The sequence below is a fragment of the Myotis brandtii genome, unplaced genomic scaffold, assembly GCF_000412655.1.
Source record: "Myotis brandtii unplaced genomic scaffold, ASM41265v1 scaffold212, whole genome shotgun sequence".
Classification (NCBI taxonomy): Eukaryota; Metazoa; Chordata; class Mammalia; order Chiroptera; family Vespertilionidae; genus Myotis; species Myotis brandtii.
Window position 1 is genome coordinate 3,060,443 of NW_005357931.1, and position 24,099 is coordinate 3,084,541.

Genomic DNA, 24,099 nt, shown 5'->3' on the forward strand with positions numbered 1-24,099 from the left:
GACAAATTAGAAGGGTTCTATCCCCTTGGCACTTACTACTAAACTTCTGCCAGCTCAGATTTAAAATGCTACTGTTTGCTTTCAAGATGGTGTCAAGAAGCACAGGTAGTTTAGTGGGAACACTGCCATCATTATATTTTAAATAAATAAGATGTTGGAGTTTATCTCTGGTACTTTAAGCAAGCCCTTGGATAGTTTAATTATTTTGATTAATATTCACCTTAATTAATCTTTCATGTGACCTGCTGGAGCTGCATCACTGCAGGGAAATGATCTGTTGATAGACTTCGTTGCTATTTTAAATTCTTAAGAAACCTCCACATCCAAGAGGCTATCTTTGTCTGAGAGGAGAGGTGTTGAATTTTTTTAATTTTTTTTTTTTTTTTGCTTTTCTTAATGTCATCCCCATACACTAATCAATACAAACCAAGTTTAGTTTTACAAGGAAGAAATATTACCTTCTTCATGAACCTAACATTTCATAAAACTGTGATGTGTCAGAAAGGGAAAGGTATTAAAAGCCTTTTTAAAAAGCCTGATTATTTAATATTTTGAATGTAGCATACTGTAGGAGAAAAAGGTTGGGTAGCTGAATGTCATGGCTATAGTTACCATCTGAGTGACTTTGGACTGGTGTTAAAACACATGTCTAAATTCATTGGTGTCATCTCTATGTTTTAATTATCCACAGTTTGATATCCTAAATATATAAAGAATGCTTATAAACCAGTAAGAGAAATCAAATGTTCTAATAGGAAAATAAAAAGGATATGAGCTGGCAATTCACAGAAGAGAGATTCTAAAGGCTAATACGTATACATTTGAAAAAAAAATATTTTTCTTCACCATTAACCAGAGAAATCAAAATAAAATGACAACTGGAGATGTTTCATACCATCAGATTTGCAAAATAAAACAAAACATAGAATCAATCAATTCTAGACATTGGTCAAAAGGTTATAAAACAGGGGCTCTCCCACTTCTTGAGCTCCCCCAGTTACACCAGACTAATTTGGCTATATCTCGTGAAGGTGAATATTAAAATGCCCTATGACTGAATAATGTTACTTCTAGGTATATGCCCTAAGATAATTCTTGCAAAGGTTACTGAAAAATTTTACTTCTAGGTATATACTCTAAGAGAATTCTTACAAAGGTATACAAGTATTTACATAGCAGGATATGCATTGTAGTAGTGTTTGCAGTAGTAAAAATAATTTATGGCTATGGACAGCAATAACCAAAAATAATTTATGGTTATTATACATCAGGTAAAATGAAAGACCTAGATTCATTTGTGTCAACATAGATAACTCTAAATTAATAAATTATCCATAAAGAAAGATAAGTTGCATAAGGTAAAATATGACATTATTTATTTAAAACTTTAAAATAAAAAAATAATGTACTATTTATAGATATATATTTAAATAGTAAAGCTCAAATATAAATGAACTGAAATAAAACCAAAATCATATTCATTTAACTGGGAAGAGAGAGAAATGGGACTGAGGAATAGAATGGGAGAACTTTAACATTATTTGTTTTGTATTATTTTCCCCTAAATTATACAGGGTTTGACTTTATGTGGCCATTATTAAAAGACATTATGTTATATTTATTAGGAAGAATAAAAACATGAAGCTATTTACATAAGCTTTTAAAAAATATTGTGAGAAATTCTAACATACATCAAAGTATACAGAATAATCATATACCTATCATTCCAGATTGAACAATGGTCAGGTCCTGGTCAATTTGTTACATGTATATGACCACTCACTCCCCTCACTGCATTATTTTTATTCTTTTGAAGCAAATCTCAGTCATCATGTCAAGTAATATACTATTTCATATAAAATATAAAACATTTTATAAGATATTAACATTTGATAGTTCTGAATGGTGACATAGACACTTTTTACACCAACCCTTGGACATTTCTATAATTAACTTTGTATTAAAAAAGAAATAATAAAATGCCAATGGGTGTAAAAGAAGTAAGTAATAGAGAAATAAAATAAATGATAGCCCTTAACTATTTTTTGAGAGAAAGAGAGAGAGAGAGAGAGAGAGAGAGAGTGAGAGAAAGAGAGAGTCATTGTTCCACCTATCCATGCATCCATTGGTTGTCTCCTGCATGTGCCCTGACTGGGGATAGAACCCACAACCCTGGCACATCAGAACAATGCTCCAATCAATTGAGTTACCCAAGTAGGGCTAGCCCTTGATTATTTTTAATCATTTTCTCCAAAGTAATTGTTCACTTCCACCAGTAGACTTACTGTGAATTCTATTATTACTTTGAATTCTAAATTATTGTTTTCATCTTTTCTCTAGTTATAGAATTCTCCTTCCTACAGAGAAAGAAGTAGAATTCAAAAAAATGCCATAAGAGAATATTATTATTATTATTATTATTATTATTTTACAGAAGAGGGAAATGTTGAATGTTTATTGCATTAGAATGATCTTCCTTCAGCAAAATTACTTACATTTAGGAACTTCCTGGGCTTCTATGCACTTTCAGAAAAGCAATGCATTTATTCTATAAAGCAAAGCTCAGTGTGACATTTTTACTGTTGTCTTTAAACATTAACTTTATAAAGAAGATTTTTTTGAAGTGTTTTCATCAAGTTCCCCTAAGGACTCCTCAAATAGCCTTTGGCTTCAATAATCTAGAGAAGAAGGGTTTTCTCAGTATTTGGCTTACATAAATGGAAAGAAATTCACACTCAGAGTTTCCAAGGCATGTGCCCACCCTATTTTTGACTGGAAAAATCCTCCAACTGTTATACAAGTTAGAAATTTAAACTCACCCACACACCATGGGGATTGACCAATGACAAGAAACATAAATTATAAAATGGTGTAAAGAAATTTATCTTCCTTTCTTTTACACTGCAGTGCACACATCATTTGCATGTAGGTGTCCAGAACAATTAATTTCACTCAGGTGAGAGAAAAGATAATTAACTAGCAGGAGAAAGCATGGCTGCACAGCACCATTTCCTCTTAAAATGGGAACATACAATCCACATATCAAAGATTAATTTAAAGCCTCTTCTTAGAACATGTCAATTGAATTTAAGGTAAGAAAATGTTGGAAGTTCAGAACTACTTGCTTAGATTCATGAATGGCATAATTCAATGAACATTTTCTTAGTTAAATGTGCTGTTTACAAAATTTAAAAAAAAACCCACAAAGATGTTTGGTAAACAGTTTAGGAAGAACTATAGCCAAAATATGCTCAATAATTTCAAGAAGCACAAAAATTGAAAATATGATTTTTGGTACTGTTAAATTCATTATAGACAATATTCTAATCAATTATATTTTAGAAAATTCTGGGATACTTAAAAAACTAGAAATGTGTCCTCTCAGGAGAGTAAAAGGTCTATCTATCTATTTATCTATCTATCTATCTATTACCTATCTATATTTTATTTTAATGATGACTTCTAATTTAAACACAAAGTTTGTTTTATCTTCTACCAGATTTTAAGTGTTTTCTTCTCAACCCATTCATCCTAAAATCAGGTAGCTACCTCAGTTAAATACAAATCCTAGTGGTTAAGAGCTCAGATGCATACTCTTCATTCTTTAGCTGATTGAATTTGGAAGAGCAATATAATCTCCGTAAGTCTGTTTTTTCACCTATAAAAGCAGGATAAAGAGATAACTGTTTTATGCTTACAATGAGAATTAGCTGAGATACTGTGAACAAAGTTCTTTTTAATATGCCTGACAATAGTATATATTGATTAAATGACAGCTATCATGATTATTCTTTTAATGAATATGGCTAATGTAAATTATTCTCTACGTTTTCCTTGGGTAGAAATGTTGTAATGTTACCAGTGCTATTGATGTTAATATAGTTACTTGCATAATAATATTTTCTTCTGGGGTTAAACTTTTACCAACAAACAAAAAAACATCCTACTTTGGACAAAAAATATCCAGGTCTGGGAGTGATAAAACTGGAGTTAAGTGCTTATCTCTTTAGATCTAGAGTTAGCTTTCTTAGTCTTGTGTGTTGTTTGGGAGGCATTAAGAGGATAGATTATAACAGGCCCTGTGTGTTATGACAATGATAATAGTTTTAAACATTTTCTTAGAGATGTATTGGGAGTGGGGAGGAAGGTCTGTGGGAATTGAAGGACTTGGGTACGACAGTGAACAATGACTATATTGGAATAATATAGGCCAGAAATGTTGTGAGCCTGAGCTAAGACCATGGGAACAAGAAAGGAAAGAATGGTGTCTATATGAATGAGAGAGATACATGGCATCATATGTAATGTCAATGGATGTTGCCAATATGTGCCCTGTTGGCTTAAATACATTTCCTTTTGTTACTATACATAAGTGAGCCTAAAGATTAATATAAACCCATAACAATGAAATGCCATGAGATGGGTACTTTTGAACCAGAAAGTCCTTTTCAATTATATAATGTCATTTAAGTATCACATCAAAGTGGGGAAGTCTGTAGGGAAGGTATTATTCCAATTGTAAAGTGAATGCATAAACTGAGACTCAGAGAACTTGAGCTGTTCATTTATAGCGACCATTTCAAATGCTCAGGTCTTCCAAGTTCTAATCCTCTTTCTAACTGCTGGCCCTGAGGTCACAATGCATAGGCAATCATTCCCCGTGATTAAGCTGAACCCTCTATGAGTAGGATTGTCACACTCAGAAAAGGAGCAACCTTCCACAAAAGTCACTGTGTCATTCCGAAAGATTTCAGAGAGCCAAAAAGGTCTGGTTTTCCTGCATAGGAAATACCTCTTGCGGTGGGGTCAAATCAAGATCCCAAGACTTTATAATCAACCCCTTCCCCATAATGACCACTGGCATTGTCTACCTTCCCTAGAATCAGAACTGAGAATGGCTGATTTTTCTTACATGACTGACACATGCTTCAGACCATAGCCAGAGCCGACACTTCTTGGATTGCTGACTCTTTAGTCTTATTGCTCTTTCCCTCTCATTGGCATATTCATGAATAGCTGCCAGCGGGCATGCTCCTGAGTCTTTTGCCCATCATTTCCCCCTTCTATGATGGGTGTCCTCATCCCCCATTCTCTGTAAAACTCCATTCATTTTTCAGGTCCTGGCTCAGGTCTCATTGTCTCTGTAAGGCTAATTTCCAGAAACCATCCATAACACTCACAGATCCCAACATTTATTTGACTATAATATTTTTCCACCTGCTCTTAGGAATTTATAAATATATTTGTGTGTATTTTCAAAAATCAGAAAATGAGTTATCTTTTAGCTTCCATCAAAGGAACCATATAGTCTTGAAAAGACTACTTATGTTCTTACATTGGGGTACTTATTGCTACTGTCATTAATATTTTGACATAAAATTGGATAATATTAATAATACTTAGCAATCAGAACTAAGAATAACATATTTGAAGGTAATTTGCAATACTTTGGCAAGGTATAACATTTCAATATAATTATAAGGTCCTCAAGAATCTCTCATATATTTATGTATTTTCCAGTGTGTCTAAAACAATGTCATTTATGTATCAACTAATCAATAATTATTTGCTGTATGCATATAACTTCAGCTCCCAATTTTCTTTGAAAGTGATGCAGTATGTAGGTGTATCTTGCAACCCAATTGAAAATTTCATCTATAAACTAAAGTTTGAACAATGAAAGAAAATTGAATTAATAACTACAACTAGAGTTGACACACGGAGTAACATGAATTATTAATACAAGGTTTTCATTTTTCCACAAATTTCTTTCCTTGGATTATGCCTGGGCTGCAAGTTTTCTTATTAAACTAATAAAGATATAATGAAATATTAGCAATGAATTAGTGTGATTATATTAGGGTAATAAGTAAGTTATTTTACCAAATTAAATGATTATAATAATAGCATAACCAAGATTTATAGGTAGCATTTTATGTCCTCAGATGTTAACCTGTTTATTGGTGAAATGATAGTTAGATAAAATAACTGTCAGAAACACACAAAAACTCAAGCAGTACTTGCAATATAAAACACTGCCAACAGACAATGTTTCTAGGAAGGTGTTGCCAGTGGAAATGAGGTCCTTTCACAGGGTCACAAGAAAAGCATTTGTGAAAACCCAGGTCTGGGAGGATGAGATGTAGTGGTAAGATTTATTGGAATAGAAATGGAAGGCTGCTCCCAGGTTACCGGTGTCCATCTCTGTTCATCTCACTGTGGCAAAAGTACAGTTTTGCCTTCTTCAGGTCTAGAAATAGGGCCAGTGTCCTGAAATTCTGTTCCATGCCAAAGCCCAGTCCAGTTCAACCTCTGTCGCTGTCCGGATAGTCCCTGTTCTAGGCTGTGTGCTGGCTGGCGCTGTATTGCCACACCCAGGGTTGCGCTGAGACCTGCTCTTAGAATTCCTGAGGCTGCCAGACCCTATATGGCTGCTGTGGAGAGAGAATGTGTGAAGGCAGGAATGAATGTGTCATAGGGTGGTAGGGGAAAGGGAGAAACAGAGTTTGCCTTTGTTAAGCTTAGATTATATTATCTTGGGCTTGGTAAGGGCTAGTGTTGAGTGCTCCCACTAATCAATCCATTTTCTAGGTCTTCCAGGGTTCTGTGTTCCATATTCAATCCCTTTCTCAGACTAGGCTTTACCCCTTGACTCTTATTGTGCATGTGTTTACCACCCTATACCCCACCCCTGTGCCATCTTGGTTTCTACTGGGCATGAGCCCAAGAGAAATTTCCCTTTATTGTCTTTATTTTTTTATTCCTCTCTCCCATAGTCTGCACAAGTGGACCAGTTGTACCCTGGGGAGATTGGAAAGCTGGTCCTTCCTCCCAAAACTGGGGATAAGGAGTGTTAATTCCTTTAGTGGGGCAAAGCTGTGATCCCCTGGGGGGCCTATGAATGCTGCAAATTCCTAGTGAATGAAGCAGGCTTATTGTCCAGTTCAGCTCCCTAGTCTATTAGTTTTAATACTATCTGATTCTCTTTGTGTCCTTCCTTTATTAATATCCAGCCACCAAGCCAACAAAGGAGTCCTCATTTAAAACACCTCACCACTGAAAAGCACTTAAGATATTACCCTTCAGAGTTTGCAAATCTCTGTTCACAGCTTTACTTCTATTTGGAAGCACTTATAAGTAATGACTTCAAATCCAGAATCCTTTGTAAATTAATGTGGATTCCTTTAGCTTAAAATTTAAAAAGGTTATCAAAGCTTTCGGTTTCTCAGAACTTTTATAGGAAAAATTTATAAAACATAACTACATATAAAATGTGGTGCCAGAGTAGAAATGCAACCCTACCTCACAAAGTTCAAAATCTTACTGACACAATACCCAATATCCATGCACACAAAAATAGAGGACATCATGTAGCTATAGAGAGCTATAGGCAGGCTTTTAGTTCAAAGGCAAAAGCAGCCTGGGCTATGTCTGGAATCAGAGAATGAACAGGTATGTTTGGATAAGAGAGGATGGGGTTTGCCCAAAATATCCAAGTAGATAGTAGATATGGAGGACTTCGGAAATGTAAAAGCACAGGTAATAAGCACAAGGTATTATATTAGCAGTTGTACCTAGGCTTTTTGTTCCAAGAAGTTAAAATTTTTTTGGGAAAAGTTATATGAAAAAACATTGTATGTGAAGAAATTCACAGAAGCAATCATCGCATTAGCGACATGCCAATGAGCCTGCAGGACATCTGCTGAAGAATCAGGTCAATGTTTCCAGAATGGACCCCACCCCACTCCTTCCCAGGTCTTGCTCTGGCTGCTGTGTTCCTGTGCATATCTAAGGCTACACCATCCTTAATAAAGATGTGCATGTGGGGATGGGGGTTGAAAAGTTTTATTGGCATTCAAGGAGAAAAATGCCAAAGTTCCCTTGCAGCTATAGAGTGCAGAAATTCCACATTACCCCGTAGTAATGAAAGAAAACACTTTGGTGACATCTACAAGTTATGTATTGTGAAGTGTTTGCCGGGGAGATTTGCACCTATATCAAAGGTACATATTTTTATTGACTTAGAGTTTTAACAAGGAATAACAAATAAAGTAAAAGTGTACTACATTTATAGTCAAGTTAGGAGCGTTCTCTGCATAAGAAAAAGATGAGGCAGAAAGATCTCTGCATAAAGGAGAATATTCCTTTATCCCTAACAATTCAGTTCAGACACACATAAAATTGGGACTCTTCTATAGCCTCTGTGTGCCCCGGGCACTGTTCTAGTGTGTTAACATATGTTCAGCGCCTTGAAATCGCCCAATGACTCTATGAGGTAAGTAACTAAAGCAAGTTTACACAGTTAATGAGTGGCAGAGACAAGAGACAAAGTTATGCTTTGTGGTCATGGAGACCTCCTTCACAACCACTGTACTATGAATCACCCAATATACCAACTGCAGTGCTAGTCACTGAGAATTCAGGACTACGTAAGACAAGGTTTTTAATTACTAGAAAAAGACAAATACTTATGATATCACTTTTATGTGGAACCTAAAAATGCCCAACTCATAGTAACTTAGAGTAGAATGCTGATTGCTAGAGGCTGGGGACTGAAGGAAATAGGGTGATATTGGCCAAAAGGTAGAAACTTCCAGTTATGCTATAAACTAGAGGTCCGGTGGGGTCCCTCGGCCTGGCCTGTGGGGATCGGCTGAAACCAGCAGTCCAACATCCCCTGAGTGATGTAGTAGTGCATGAAACGGCAGGCTGCCGAGGAGGAGTTGGAGCCCCTGCCAGGCACCTCACCGCTCCTGCTCATCCTGGCCCCCCTGTGCCTGCCACCACAGCTGCGCTCACCAGCTGTGATCCCAGCATTTGGCACCTGTGGGTCAGCTGAGCCACACTCTGGCTGCGGGAGCGCACTGACCACCAGGGGGCAACTCCTGCATTGAGCATCTGCCCCTTGGTGGTCAGTGCATGTCATAGTGAGTGGTCGATCTGTCAACTGATCAAATGGTCGACTGGTCACATAAATTAGAGGCCCAATGCACGAAATTCATGCAAGAGTAGGCCTTCCTTCCCCCGGCTGCCGGCACTGGCTTCCCCCTGGCACCCGGAACCCGGGCTTCCCTTGCAGCCCTGGCTTTGTCCGGAAGGTGGTCCAGTCTAATTAGCATATTATGCTTTAATTATTATAGATAAGTTTTGGGGGTCTAATGTATAGTATGGTGACTATAACTAACAATATTGCATTACATATGCTTGAAAATTGCCAATGGACTAGATCTCAAATGTTTCCACCACTCACACAGAAGGTAATTATGTGAGATAATGGAAATGTTTACTAACATTTTGTAGTAATCATTTTGCAATACATACATGTATCAGATCACATGGGACACTTTAATGTTTTATGTTATCTCTCTCTCTTTTTTTTAAATCCTCAACTGAGGATATTTTCCATTGATTTTTAGAGAGAGGGAAAGACAGAGAGAAATATCAGTGTAAGAAAAACACATCAATTGGTTGCCTCCTGCATGAGCCCCTGACCAGGGCCTAGGCTGGGGAAGGAGCCTGCAACTGAGGTACGAGCCCTTGACCAGACCCTTTGGTCTGCAGGCTAACCAAAATAAAAATATTGAAAACTTAAAAAGAATGCATATCAAGCATTCTTATAAACACCTGAGAGTTTTTAATTCATTTAATGTTTATTACAATGCTGTGATGTATGTACCAAAGTCATTTTAAAGAGGAGGAAATAGCAGCTCGCAACTTACTCAGGGGGATACAATCAATTTAATTTTACAATAGCCATTTGGTAAAATCTATCCACTGAGCCAAACTGGCTAGGGCTATGTTAATTATATCTAAGTAAACCTGGAGGAAAATATTTGTCTGTGGAGATAAGATTTGATGTGACTTATGTGCCTGAAATGTCTCCTGAACCCCAAACTAATGTCCTCCCCCATCCTCTGCTCCTATGCTTCTCCATAAGCAAAATACACTTGCTGCCATACTCTGCATTTTAAATCTTACTTATCTCCCAAGATCCCATTTAAATCCCACCTCTTCCTTGAAGCCATCCATGACCCATCTAGCTCATGTTTATTCTTCACTTTTCTTAACCTTAAAGTCACCATGTGCTATGCTGAAATGTAACTCATTACCCTGTAGTGAGTTACAAAATTATGCTTTTATTCAATCAAGGAATAACTATTGTATTTAGTATTCAGTAATAATGAAGAGAATAGCCTTGGAGCTAGACTATGTGGGTTCAAATCCTGGACCTCCTGTACTAATTGTATCACTTTGAGTACATTGTGAGCTGCTATTTCCTTGTCTTTAGAATGATTTTGATACATACCTCATAGCATTGTAGTAAACATTAAATGAATTAATAACTCTATAGTGTTTATAAGAATGCCTGACATGCACTTTTTAAGTTTTAGATATTTTTATTTTGTTCCAGCTACTGTAATATATGTATCTCAGTCACTGGGTTAGTGCACAGAGCTTGCAATTTTGTTTTGTTCTTCACAACCAATATTCAAACACTATGCAATATTTTGACTTGAAATGACAGTAAGAATTGATTATATCCTGGAACACTGAGTTTTGAGTGAGTACTTTTCCAAATCTATATATATCTGTCTCAGAATTCAAACATTTACATCAAGTAGATCACTAAAATTAATAGGAATTTTTACTTACTGTTTAGTCCTACAATAGCCATTTGGTAAAATCAATGAAACCACACAGTCCTGATTGAGGAAAAGAGCACTCATCAATGCTTTACATAAAATAAACCTAATAGAGTTATCCATAGATAGAAAGAAACAATGAGTCATGATGATTTTGCTTTTCTCTCCCTTTTAATCAATTGATACAAATAGGGATTTTGCTTTGTTCAGGTCCTGAGCAAACTTGATCTGAAAAATCTCAGTTCTGTTCCATTATACAGCAAACAATCAGTTTTTCTGTTCTTTCTTCCCTAATAAACATCATGCCTGTGCTGTCCAATATGATAGTCACTATCTAATGTCAGAAGATAAAATGTGGCTAGTCCAAATTGAGATTTGCCATCAGTATAAAACACAGGGGTGGTGTGGGCAAAAGTAGGTTTATAGTTTTTCATATGGAAGATAATACAATAATTAATAAGTAAAAATACAAGAATAAGCTCTGTATTTTGAGTACTCACAACTGTAAACATACTTTTTCCCACCACTGTACATGCCACATTTCTACCATTAGGTATGATTTAATAAAATAAAAACTGTTAACTATCTCATTAATTTTTATATTGGTTGCTTGTTGACTGATAATTCTTGAATATATTGGGTAAAATAAAATATATTAGTAAAATAAAGTTTCTTTATAATTTTCAAATGTGGCTATCAGGAAATCTAGAATTGCATATGTGGCTTGCATCCTATTTATCTGAAGCAGTAGGAGTGGGTACAGGCAGTCAAAGTGCTCCATTCATATTGAACCTCCAGCTGGTTTTATGATACAACTAGTGGCCCAGTGCATGAAATTCGTGCACAGGAATGGAGAGGGGGGGTCCCTCAGCCTGGCCTGCACCCTCTCCAATCTGGGATTCCTCTCGCAATCCAGAACCACTGGCTCCTAAGTGCTCACCTGCCTGCGTGCCTGATGCCCCCAACTGCTCTCCTGCATGCCTGATGCCCCTAACTGCTCCCCTGCCAGCCTGATGGCCCTAACTGCTCTCCCCTCCTGGCCTGATCCCCCTAACTGCCTAACTGCTCTCCCCTGCTGGCCTGATCCCCCTAACTGCTCTCCCCTCCTTATCTGATCCCCTTAACTGACTATCTGCACTCCCCTCCTGGTCTAAACCCCCTAACTGCATATGCGCTCTCCCTTCCTCTCCATGCCTTCAGACCCTGGCACAGGAGTGCTGAGAGCTCTCCACTGAGGCCCCGCCCCTGTCCTGATGCCCCCCTCCAGGCCAGGCAGCGCCCGAGGCCTGCACGTGCTTCTGCTGGGGGGGGGGGCGCTGCGGCCCGTCCTGATGCCCCCCTCTAGGCGGGTGGCACCACAGACCTGAGTGCCTCTGCCAGGGGAGCCGCCTCTGGTGGCAGCCTCATGTCCTGGTGGCACAAGTCCCCGCCCCTGTCCCCTCCCACCAGCTCCTGTGCTCCTGCACCTTTGACTGGCCGTGACTGGGACACCATTAGGACCAGTTAGCATATTACCTCTTTATATATATATAGATGTTTGTCCTTTCTCTCTTCCTCATCCTTCTTAATGCTTATGGACATCAATGGCAGGAAGAATGCATTGGAAAGGTAAATACATATTGAGAAATCATCTAATTTAGTCTACAAACTGTGGGAGAAAGTTTCTTAAACATGTCATGTCATTGTCAAAATGAAAATCCTTCAGTGACTTCCTGTTTTCCTCAGGGTAACATCCAGGGCCCATTATACACCTTACAAAGCTTTACATAACCTGGCCCTGGCCTTTGTTCAAGCTTCATCCTTTCCCTCTCCCCACCTGACAGTCAGATCGATCACCTCCATGCAAATTTCTCTCCTGCCCAGACTTTTGCACAAGACTGCAATTACCTCTCCCAATCCCATTTTATGTGATTAACTTTTGTTCATCCTTTGGTTGCTATTTCTTTGGAAAGAATTTTCCTAATTCTCTAAAACTCTAAAGTTGAGTTACACATCTCAAATATATGTTGTAATATCCCTCAGATGTGTTGCAATTCTGTATTTTAATTTTATATAAGTAATGCCTTATTTTCAGTGTACATTGATTTTCTTCTCTATAATGTTTTTATTATTACTATTTATCTTATAACTGGGAGTTTATACCTTTTGATCACCTTCACCCATTTTGCCCACCCTTAGTCCACACCTCTGGCAACCACCAGTCTATTCTTTGTATCTATGAATTCGGGGTTTTGTTTCTTTTCTCAGATTCCACATACAAGTGATATCATAGTATTTATGTTTCTCCATCTGACTTATTTCATGTTGCTTAATACCCTCAAGTTCCTCCTGTAGAGTTTTTCAAAGTGCTTATAGTTAAGCACTCTGGGCAGGAAATTCATCATTAGATGGGTCTCTCCTAGGCAGTGCACCTTAACCCATAGCACTTCCTAATCATTATGTCAATCAGTAGCACCCAAGCTCTCTCCTCCTCCCTATATATACACACATCCACCACTTTCTCACACCTTTCATAGGGAAGCTAATCACCCCTGGTTTAGACCCACGTGCCTGTAAGCCCCATGAAATCAGGGGACCGTATCTGACTATTTTATTATTGAGTTTTCTGTTCCCAGCATAGTATCTGCCATACAGAAGAGGCTCTCTGTTATTAAAGCATGACTTATCCTAGTATTAGTTTGATAACATGATATACCTCTAGGCATTTTTAATACAAGGTAGAGAAAGCTCCTTGTATTAAACAAGAAAGCTCCTTTCTTGTTTAGCAAATATTCAGAGGTGATCATCATCCCAGCCCCTGTAAGTATCTATGAAACGAGAGCTGAAAAACTCTCTTTCCCCTCATAGCTTCTGAATTCTAAGCTCTTTTATACATCAAGGTTTACATGGTATATGGGAGCATTTCAAATGACTTTATGCAACATCCAACTCAATTAAAAGTCATTTCAAGTGGTTCAAATATTTAGTTCATGATTATTATTCAACTAGAGGTCCAGTGCATGAAATTCGTGCACGGGTGGGTGGGGGTGTCCCTCAACCCGGCCTGCACCCTCTCAATCCAGGACCCCTCGGGGGATGTCTGACTGCTGGTTTAGGCCTGATCCTGCTGCGGGATTGGGCCTAAACCCGTAGTTGGACATCCCTCTTGCAATCCAGGACTGCTGGCTCCTAACCACTGGCCTGCCTAATTGTCCCTAACCAATCTTCCTACCTACCTCATTGCCCCTAACCGCTCACCTGCCTGCCTGATGCCCCTAACTGCTCGCCTGCCTGCCTGATCGCCCCTAACCGCCTCTGCCTCGGCCCCCGTCACCGCAGCTTCATCTGGAAGGACGTCCGGAATGATGTCCAGAAGGTTGTTTGGCTGTCTGGTCTAATTAGCATATTACACTTTTATTATTATAGATAAGCATTTTATTACATTAGGATGAATATGTCAGTGCCTAGTTTCTATAAAAGATAATGTTTGTTACTAGATATGAAAATAGTTATAACATTTAAGGAAAAAGGAATAACTGAGCTTAATTTTGTACTTTGCTGACTAATTTATTGCTAACATGTTTCTATAATCTTCCAATTAGGTCTAGTTCCTGGTTGTTTGTTTTCTCAACAACTTATCTAGAGGTTCAAGTTAATATTTACGTGGGCTGTCTCATTTCTACCTTCTATGCTTGTCCCAGCATTTCCCCTTTTCTAACCAATGTACCAATGTTGGCAGAGCTCCAACATCAGTTCTACTAATCCCATCTGTATCATTAGAGCTTTTATTGTAAACAGTGAGTTCTGAATCTCAAGCTCTGGCCATTAATGGTGCAAGATAGAGAGTGAAATTCGTATCAGGTCCAGAGATAAAAGCTAGATCCCAGCTTCAACACTGACTATGTAGGCAACTGCTAAAATATTCAGAAAATGGAAGCCAACCACTTGGAATACAACTAAGCGAACAAAATGTCTGTTTTGAAATCCCATCATATGCCACTAAAATCATTTTTTGGGGATTAAAGTTTGAACACAAAGAAACTAAAAGAAGATGTGTGAAAAGTTTTTATTTCAAGGGAGAAAGAAGCTATCGATCTTGGTGGCTGCCATGAGAACAAAAATCAACATCTGCAGAACAGGAGTAATGACTAAATTGTTGTTGTTAGACAGATTTTTAAACCACCTGGCACACCATCTGCACCAAGAATTTGACAAATTGAAAAAACGTGGTGTGCAAATGCACAAGCTTAGAAGGAAAACAATCTTTTCCCCCAAATTCCATATATAATCCACCACCTGAAAATATTTATTTATGTAGAATTTAAGAATAAACTATTTCAATTCATTCCTACCTTTTTCCCATTATTGTTTTACTTAGATGATTCCAACAAACAGAGTATTCAACCTTGTTGTTCTCAGCCAGAAATATATTTCACCAAGATTCATTGTCTATTTCATTAGTTTCCTAGGCACGGATCTCCTAATTTTAGCAGTGAATTGTATCTTATTTAAGCTTCTTACTAATCTATGTGTTTGTCTTTTTTCTCAGATGTACTAAAATACTTTTAGGTCCAATGATCATGTCATTATCTTTGTATACATTCATACAAATATTTACTCATTAGTTGTAAATAGTGCATTCACTGGTAGAAATGCAACAGTAATACATCTATCTAAATAAAATGCAAATATTGGCTACAACGATGCTGCATTTATGTGAAGGAGGGATACTTGAATAAGCAGCTTTAATTAAAAATAGTGAGTGAAAGGAAGGAAGGGACAGTGCCTGGTGTGCATTGAGACTGTAGATAATCATTCTCAAGTTTCCATTCTGGAGTACCATGTATGTACCAAGTGTGTATGTATGTATGCATGTCTGTACCATGTGTGCCCCATGTATGTACTACCTGAAAAAAAACCATCTTTTAATAGCCACCTGGTCCTTTTAAAAACATAATTACTGGTGTGATGAAAGTGAGCATACTTCAGGGACCACGAGAACAATATATTAAATATTAAAATATATCTGGACATGTGAAGAGACTTCACCATGTTCAGAACACTCTGGATCCCTGTTAAATCTTCAGTAAGTGTTTGGATATGAGACTACAATGGACACTGTTGGTGCCTTCCCACATCCCCTTTACCAACCTGGTGCCTCTGTCTCTAGCTGCTGTGATGCTGGTTGCTAATGCTCACAGCTGAACTCTCCTCGGGAGAATTTCCCTCAGCCACATGGGACCTGTCTTGCTTGGAGGTGATGGCCCTACTCCCACCATTGGCTGTATCCAATGACTGACTGCCTGACAGTAGAACACAAATGGCCAGCTTCCTCGCTTGGGATCTTTCCTCTCCATGGTACAATGTATGCTCCAGAGCTCCCATGGAGATCAGGCTAAAGCTAGACTCCAGCTAAGACACATATTGGCTTAGCTACTCTCCTTGACCTTTCCAGCTTCCCTCATGCTCTCTCTCCTGAAGGCACTGCCTTAAAAAAACACACACATGGACTTGAATCTTTATCTTAGGTTTTTCTTCTTGTATGTCTAGCTCAAGACAGGGGATAAACTAGGTAAAAATACTTGTGTACAACATTTCTGACTATGGAGAATTTATAGTAACCTATTTAGTATCTCAGTCTGCCAGTTTTCTTTAGAAGGGAGAATTTAATATACAGGGAATATAATCTAATTTTCAATATCTGCATAATAAAAGGCCAAGACAACTTCATTAAATAATTTCCCTTTTAAAACACTTCCCTTTAGAAAACATTTGCTGAGCACTAAATCGACTCCATGTCAGATGAAGGAATGATTTAAAAGCATCACTCTCCTTCAATCATTTTTTTAAAGATTATGTAGATCCATATCTGGCTGGCATAGCTCAGTGGTTGAGCGTGGACCTATGAACCAGGAGTTTATGGTTTGATAACTGGTCCTGGCACATACCCAGGTTGCCTGCTCAATTCCCAGTGTGGGGCATGCAAGAGGCATCCTATCAATGATTCTCTCTCATCATTGATGTTTCTATCTCTCTTTACCTCTGCCTTCCTCTCTGAAATCAATAAAATATTACATAGGTCTGGATAATATGGAGGGATTTCTTAAAAAATAGAGATGCCTGGGCCCTTAAGAGGCTTACAAGTCAGAATAATAAGGAGTGGGTTCTAGGAATGCACATGTAAAATGACAACACCTTTTATAAAAATATATTTTTATTATTGATTTCAGTGAGGGAGAGAGAGATAGAAACATCAGTGATGAGCCACACCAGCCTGGCAAATGACAACACCTTTACCCATCATCTTAATAAAGATGTAGGTAAAAATAAATGAAAGTGTAGCATGGTACACTGGCAGGCTAAATAGCCATCTCAGATGGTGATTAAAGAAAAATTGAATTTATTTAAGGAAAGGGGGTGGGGTTGGGATATCCAAAAGGAAGGGCTGCACAGCACTGAGCCAAGGGGACATTGAGTCGATGATGGCAGCACCCAGGAGCTGCAGTTTCATCCTTATGCAGTCACTGGAGGGAAGCTCTCATCCGCAGTGGGTCTTGGGGCTGAGCTGGGCTTGGACTGTGGATGGAATGCAGGTGTGTGATCAGGTGTCTTTAGGACAGTTTCAATTCCTTGTAAGGTCTGACTCCTGGTGTCCAAGTTTTTCCTGGTCTTTGTCCTCCTGTGGTAGGAAGCTTACAAGTGGCCATTAAGGATTGTATTGCCCTATAATCCTAATAATAACTACCAACAATCTATACTAATAGTAGCCTAGGGTGGTCATCACACCCTCACGCCATCACAAGGAGGCTGTGTGCGCAGGCGGGTGGGCGGGGACTTAACCCTGTGTGCTCGGCGTGGAGGCGGGGCCAGCTGCCACTCCACACAGTGAGGCCTGGGGGTCCCAAGGCTCCACACGCCTTGGAGGCGGGACCCCCAGCTCTGGCCTACCTCTTTGGGGCAATCCATTGAGGAGCCCTGGGGTCCTGGGTCTCGCTCAATTTCGCGCTGGGTCACTAGTATAAAATATAAACAAATGCTTTAATAAACATAATCACATCTGCATGGACAAAGAGAAGGCTTTTAATAGAGAAACCTTTTATCAGAACATAAAAGAATAGTACAGATGATTCATAATGTACCCTGAAATGGTTTGGAGGTGAGGGGAGGGAGACTGTGTGTGTGTGTGTGTGTGTGTGTGTGTGTGTGTGAGAGAGAGAGAGAGAGAGAGAGAGAGGCAAAGAAAATTAGAATATGTATTTTCTGAGAATATATTATAGTTTAAATGTCCAGACCACAGTCAGAAGAGAGGAACATGAAAGCATGGATCTTTGTCTTTTTTATTCAGCAGTGTATTGTGTATATGTAAAATAGTGCCTATATTTATTTCTAAAACATCTGTAGTGTTTCTATAACTATAGATTAGTGACTAATTATAGAGTTTGACTGCCCTATTGCTAAAATTATCTAACATTATATTGGAAGAAATACCTGGAAATCTGTTCTTTCTTGAGTATGGAGTGGATAGAGAGGTGGAGGACGAAATAAACTAAAAACTGGATGCAGCTAAATGCACAAAGGAAATCCAGTGAGCAGTAGGGTGTTTTGGACTTGGTTCTGTAGAAAGCAAGAAGTCTCCATGTGCCCTGAAGGGGGCAACCTTTTCTGACTGGTAACTTGAGAAGATGAATTGGCACAATATGAGGGAAATATTGTAGAAGAAAGAAAACAGAGAAGTCAAAGTCCATTGCCACAATCACCCGGGTGAGGGGCAAAGAGGACCTGAACAGGAGCTGTGTGCAGCAGTGGCACTGAGTCACGGGGCAGCAGGACTGTCTGGATGCATGGGAGGGGCACAGTCTAAAGTGGTACTTTGTTATGGAGAAGTTTGAGAGTTTGTGTTTATGAAAACCGAAGGTAACATGAATTTGGAGCCAGCCCAAAGGGAGATAATGACTTTCTGGAGCTTTGGAACGTTTGGATGTAGCAGAAACCCTGCATTAGTTTCAGTTTTGATGTGGATAGATGTGAAATACTCCAACAAGGAAGCACTGTTAATTTCCGTTTTCCAGATATTCATACATGTCACTCTAAAGCTAAAGCTACCTACTAAGGACATTTTATAGTATGGGAGAGCTTTGGAATTCCCAATGTCTTTCTATGAGTGCTATTTTATTTTAATGAGCATCATTAGCCTTCATTGGGGTATGATTTGGAGGATGCCATATGGAGTCAATGACTCTTCAGTGGAACTCTCCTATACCTAGAATCATATAAATACACCAATTATTCCTAATTAAAATACCACCATTCATTACACAGCCTGTAGACCGGTCATGTTATTATCCTAGAGCTAATTGGTGGCATTTTGGAAATACATATGCAGAAATGCAGGTACCTGATGTATTGTTAGTTTTTTGTTCTGTTCTTTTTTCCTTTTTCAGAAATGCATGTCTTGCTAATGGACTATTTCAGGACTAAAACAGGAAAGTAACTCTAGATATCTCCTATTTTATTATGCAATATGTAGATAAACTCTCTTAGCTTGTGTCCATTTTTAACCTGGCAATATGCTTTATTGTTGTACTCCTACTACGTGATCACTTTAAGCTGAGTATCTCATAAAAGTATTACCTAATGCTCCTGTAGGGCAGGCCAGCATGACATCTTTATGAATAATGTGGAGATCAATTTAGTCAGCTGAACTAAATTATCCCATTGCTTAAACAACCCTTGTAATCCTCGGATACTCTGAGCCTCCCTTAACACTCTCACCCCAATCTTACTCCCCCTGGGCAAAGCACAAACCTTTGGACCTAAACTTTCCTCCATTCCTATTTTAATGGAAGCTACATATTTACTACATGATCCATTCTTTCATTATCTTGATAGACTAATCTTTTGACATGTGGGGGGGTTATTAAAAATTAAAGGCTAATCATAGAAACAACATTGCTTTGGGAGTCAGATGTTTTGACTTCATATGCTGGTTTTGCCACCTAACGACCAGGAAACTGAATAATTTGTTTAATCTCATTGAAGCAGACTCAGATTCCTCATGGGGTGAAAGAGGGACTTTTGGTGAAGATCAAACCTTTTGTTCTCAATCACAGACTAGACCCAATCTTCTTTGGTGTTTTCTTCAAATAAACTTCTTTTATTTTAGAAAAGTTTTAGATTTGTTTAGTGTTTGATTTCATAGGAATATTCCCTTTCTTTAATCTTACTACTTGATGTTAGAGGAAATCTGGTTAAAGTCTATGAAAGAGTGCTTAAGGCAAGGATTTAAAGAGAACTATTAATTGCACTTAATTTATTTGAGAATAAAGGAAATTGTGCATGACATTAAGTCAAAGAAATAATGTCCACACCACACACACACACACACACACACACACGATAAGAAAAAAAAGAAGGAAAAGTTTAAAATCAATATACTGTGTAATTTGCGCTAGTAAGATAATTTGCATGTACTTTTGAAATAAAGAAATTATCATGCCACTTAAATTTCCATTATAGTGATGCCTAAAATAAAATCTCTCCGATTTCTAGGTCATTCTTGGGAATAGGTGATAAATGCATGCCATTTCAACTTTCCCATTCTTGTCTTGGGAGCTTTGGCATATTGGATTTCAAGAACAATTATAGGCAATCATGCTAAAAAATATAAAAGGATTAGGTACCTTAACTGAGCTGTAAACTAATTTCCTCTACGTGGAATAAAATGCAGCAGAACTTGAGTTGTCTTGTTCATGATTTCTTTTTCCTTTGTCCCAATATCAGCCGGCCATACATGCAGGATCTGGTAAAATTCTGCCATTACTGCTCCTTCTAATATCACAGAGCAGATGGACACAGCACTCTCAGAAAGCCCCTTGTTGTTCCGGCGTCACAGGTATCTTCTCAGGCTGTTAGATCAGAACAGTCAGTTGCAGAGACCAGAAAGACTTAAGAAAGAAGAAGAAGGAGAGGAGGGGGAGGGGAAGGGGAAGGAGAAAATAAAGAGGAAAAGGAGGAAAAATAGGGCTAGAGAAAATATGGTTAAAATTTTGGGACTTTTTGTCCATCAGTAGATGAGTGGATAAAAAAAATTGTGGTACATTTATACCATGGAATACTATGCAGCAGAAAAAAGAAGGATCTCTTATCCTTTGAGACAGCATGGAGGGACCTGGAGAGTATCATGCTAAGTAAAGTACTAGTAAGTCAGTCAGAGAAAAATAAGTATCACATGATCTCACTCATATGTGGAATCTAATGAACAAAATAAACTGATAAACAAAATAGATCCAGAGACATAGGAGTATGGAACAGACTGGAATCTCAGAGGGAAGGCAGAGGTGGGTGAGTGAGTGGAAAGAGATCAAAGAACTTGTATGCATATATGCATAACCCATAGACACAGTCAATAGGGTGGTGAAGGCCTGAAGCAGGGGACTGGGGTGGATTAGAAGGGGTCAATGGGAGAAAAAAGGGGACATGTGTAATACTTTCAATAATAAAGATTTAATTTTTAAAAAAAATTGTCACTTTTGTTCATCCCCTTGTCTTTAGAAGCTCACCCTCTGTTTTTATTCTTTTAGCTTTCATTATACATTGTATCAGTACCATAAAATACAGCATTTGGGCATATTCAGTTATACAGTAGGTTTATAGTCATGTTTGTGGGAAACACAGCATTTATTCTTATATTATAATTTGTTAATTATTGTAATATTTTTAACAGAAACAACTGTAAACCTACTTTTGCTCCGTTCTGTATAGTTATGACTATGGTTGTTAGAAACAAAATCCAATTTGAATTGAATTAAAGCAATACCCTAATAGTAAAAGCAGTGAGAATGATTTATCCTAATCTTCAAGGTTGACACACAGAATGAAAAGGCAGAATTATAAGCAGGTTCAGGAGAATAAAAGCAGAAAATGAAAAGCTATCATGAGTCTTTTGACTCTTATTTCTGCCTTTTTCTACATTTATGCTTTTTTTTTTTTCCAGCTCCCCCTGATGACAGCTCTCTGTTGCAGACTTAGTTTCTGGGATGCAGATGCTGAAATAGTTGGGACACAAGATATTTATGTGCCTTCATTAGGAAGGAAAGGGGAAAGAAACAGAATTAGGCAGAGGAAGAAGTCTGAGGATGCGCCCAACCAGGACTCCAGCAAACTGGACAGGGAGCTCTGGAGCAGTATGAGCCATCAGATTGGCCCTGTCAGGCTAGAGTGGGGCAATTCATACCCCTTCCTTGCTCATGCACAGGATATGGGCTGCCTCGTGAAGTGGATAGCATGATTTTTTTCAGGAAAAGGAAGCTCCAGGTCCATGGAGCTGAGCAGGGACTGGCAGGAAGCTCTCTGCTTCCTGAACTATTTGGTTCTAGAAGGCAGGAGTGTCCCCTTCCCACTTTTGTATTTCCCACAAGAGCCAGGGCACTTATAAATTAGACACGGAGTCACCATCATCATATGAAGTAGTACACTCAGTAAACTCGCCTGCAATTGATTGATTTCCAAGGAGAACAAACTTAGACCAAAGTAAGAATTCTTATTATTTGGTTGGACAAAAGGAAAGGATTTTGGTGAGAAGGAAAATAGAACAGGATATGGAAGACCATCATGGAACTGCTTTTCCTAGAGAACATTAACAAAAAATAATAATAATTTGTTTTTTAAGAAAATATGTAGAAGACAATGTTGGCAATTTACTTTATGCCTTAGTTCTACGGCTAATTAGATGGGTGGCATTGTTCAAAGAGGTTAGATTCTCTGGGCTCCTGTGTTTTAATCTGTTAAACAAGATATTGGCATACGATGTCACTTTTATTGTACCGTTTCATGAAATCTATAAGAACATAGATGGTGATATATTGGGTGTTTGAGCCATTTATCACTGAAAACTAGATGTTTGCCCCAAAGATTACTTGTGTTGTGTGTGTGTGTGTGTGTGTGTGTGTGTGTGTGTGTGTGTTGATTTAGGACTTTTCTGATTGTAAAAAATAAAGGATTGCATGATAAATGAGTAAAGAAGAAATAGAAAAAGAGGAAACAACATTGAGAAGACCAGTTGAAGTAAGCCACTTATGATTTGTGTGTGTGTGATTTAGGACTTTTCTGATTGTAAAAAATAAAGGATTGCATGATAAATGAGTAAAGAAGAAATAGAAAAAGAGGAAACAACATTGAGAAGACCAGTTGAAGTAAGCCACTTATGATTGGCCCGGATAACCACAGTAGAAGCATTTTTTGAATCCCTAGGTTTTATGATGGGAAAACTTGAATTGTAATTTTTCCTTTTTCCAGGTATTAGCTCCCTGACTGTGAATAGGCCTCTTAACCCTCTGACCCATTTCCCTCACCTTTTACAAGAGGTATGAAAAATATCAAACATATGTATCTCAAGGGAATGTTGTAAAGTTATAATCAGGTAATATATGGGAAAAGGGGAGTTATAAACTGTAAAAATTCATACAACCCTTAGGTGACAAGGCCTTCAGTCCTAAATAGCCAATCATTTTGGTGTTGGAGAGATGTTAAACCACTAGCAGGTCTGGGTGGGTGGATTTATAAGACCACCTTTCATAATAACATGGGAACCTGGCATGATCTGAGCCATTAACCCACTGAGCAAGAGGTAGGGATGCTAGAAAAATCTAAATGGCCCTCCAGATCCACATGACAGTTTTTCTAATTTATACCATGCATAGAACGCAGAGTTAGGGTGGGAAGGATATACTTCTGACTTCCAATTTTTCTGCGATGTAACCCTGACTTGATGTGTCCTCTCTATCCCAAGTCTGCCATTCCTTACTATTTCTTGATAACAGTGTTTTTTTTTACTCCTTAAGATAAAATTCAATTCACCAGAGGGATGAAGTAAAATTTAACTCTTAAAGAAATAAAGCCAGCCATAAAATAAAAGCCTTCTTCAAGCCATAAACTTCATGCAGCCAGCTCTTTCAATTAGAGCTCATTCTAAGCATCCATGTAATTTTCAACTTCGTCTCAGTCATCAGAATTTTTCATGGAGCAGGCATAAACTCAGTAATGGATTAATAGTTCTGTGATTGATAACAGAGTTGTAAAATCATCATTTTATATCACTGCAGTTTATATATAGGAAAGTGTACAATAATCATAAATGATGTTAATGTTTATAATCTCCTCACCTATTACTTAACCTATACTGACCAATTTTGTTTTATGATAGTAAAACCATGGGTAAATTAAATTAGTATAAATAAAAATTTATAAGCTTGCTTTCTCAAGGAAGCCCTTTGTAAAATGAAGATTAATTTTGTGAAGTAAAGGATTGACTCGCAGTTGAAGTGGCTTTTTAGAATCATCTATTGGGATTTTAGAAATGAAGTATATCTCAGTTCCTATTAATATACAATCACTTAGAGCTGAGAGGAATAACTGAAATGATCTTATCTAACCTCACTCATTTTTCTGGAGGGTAAATCATAAACCCTGGAAGGTGAGG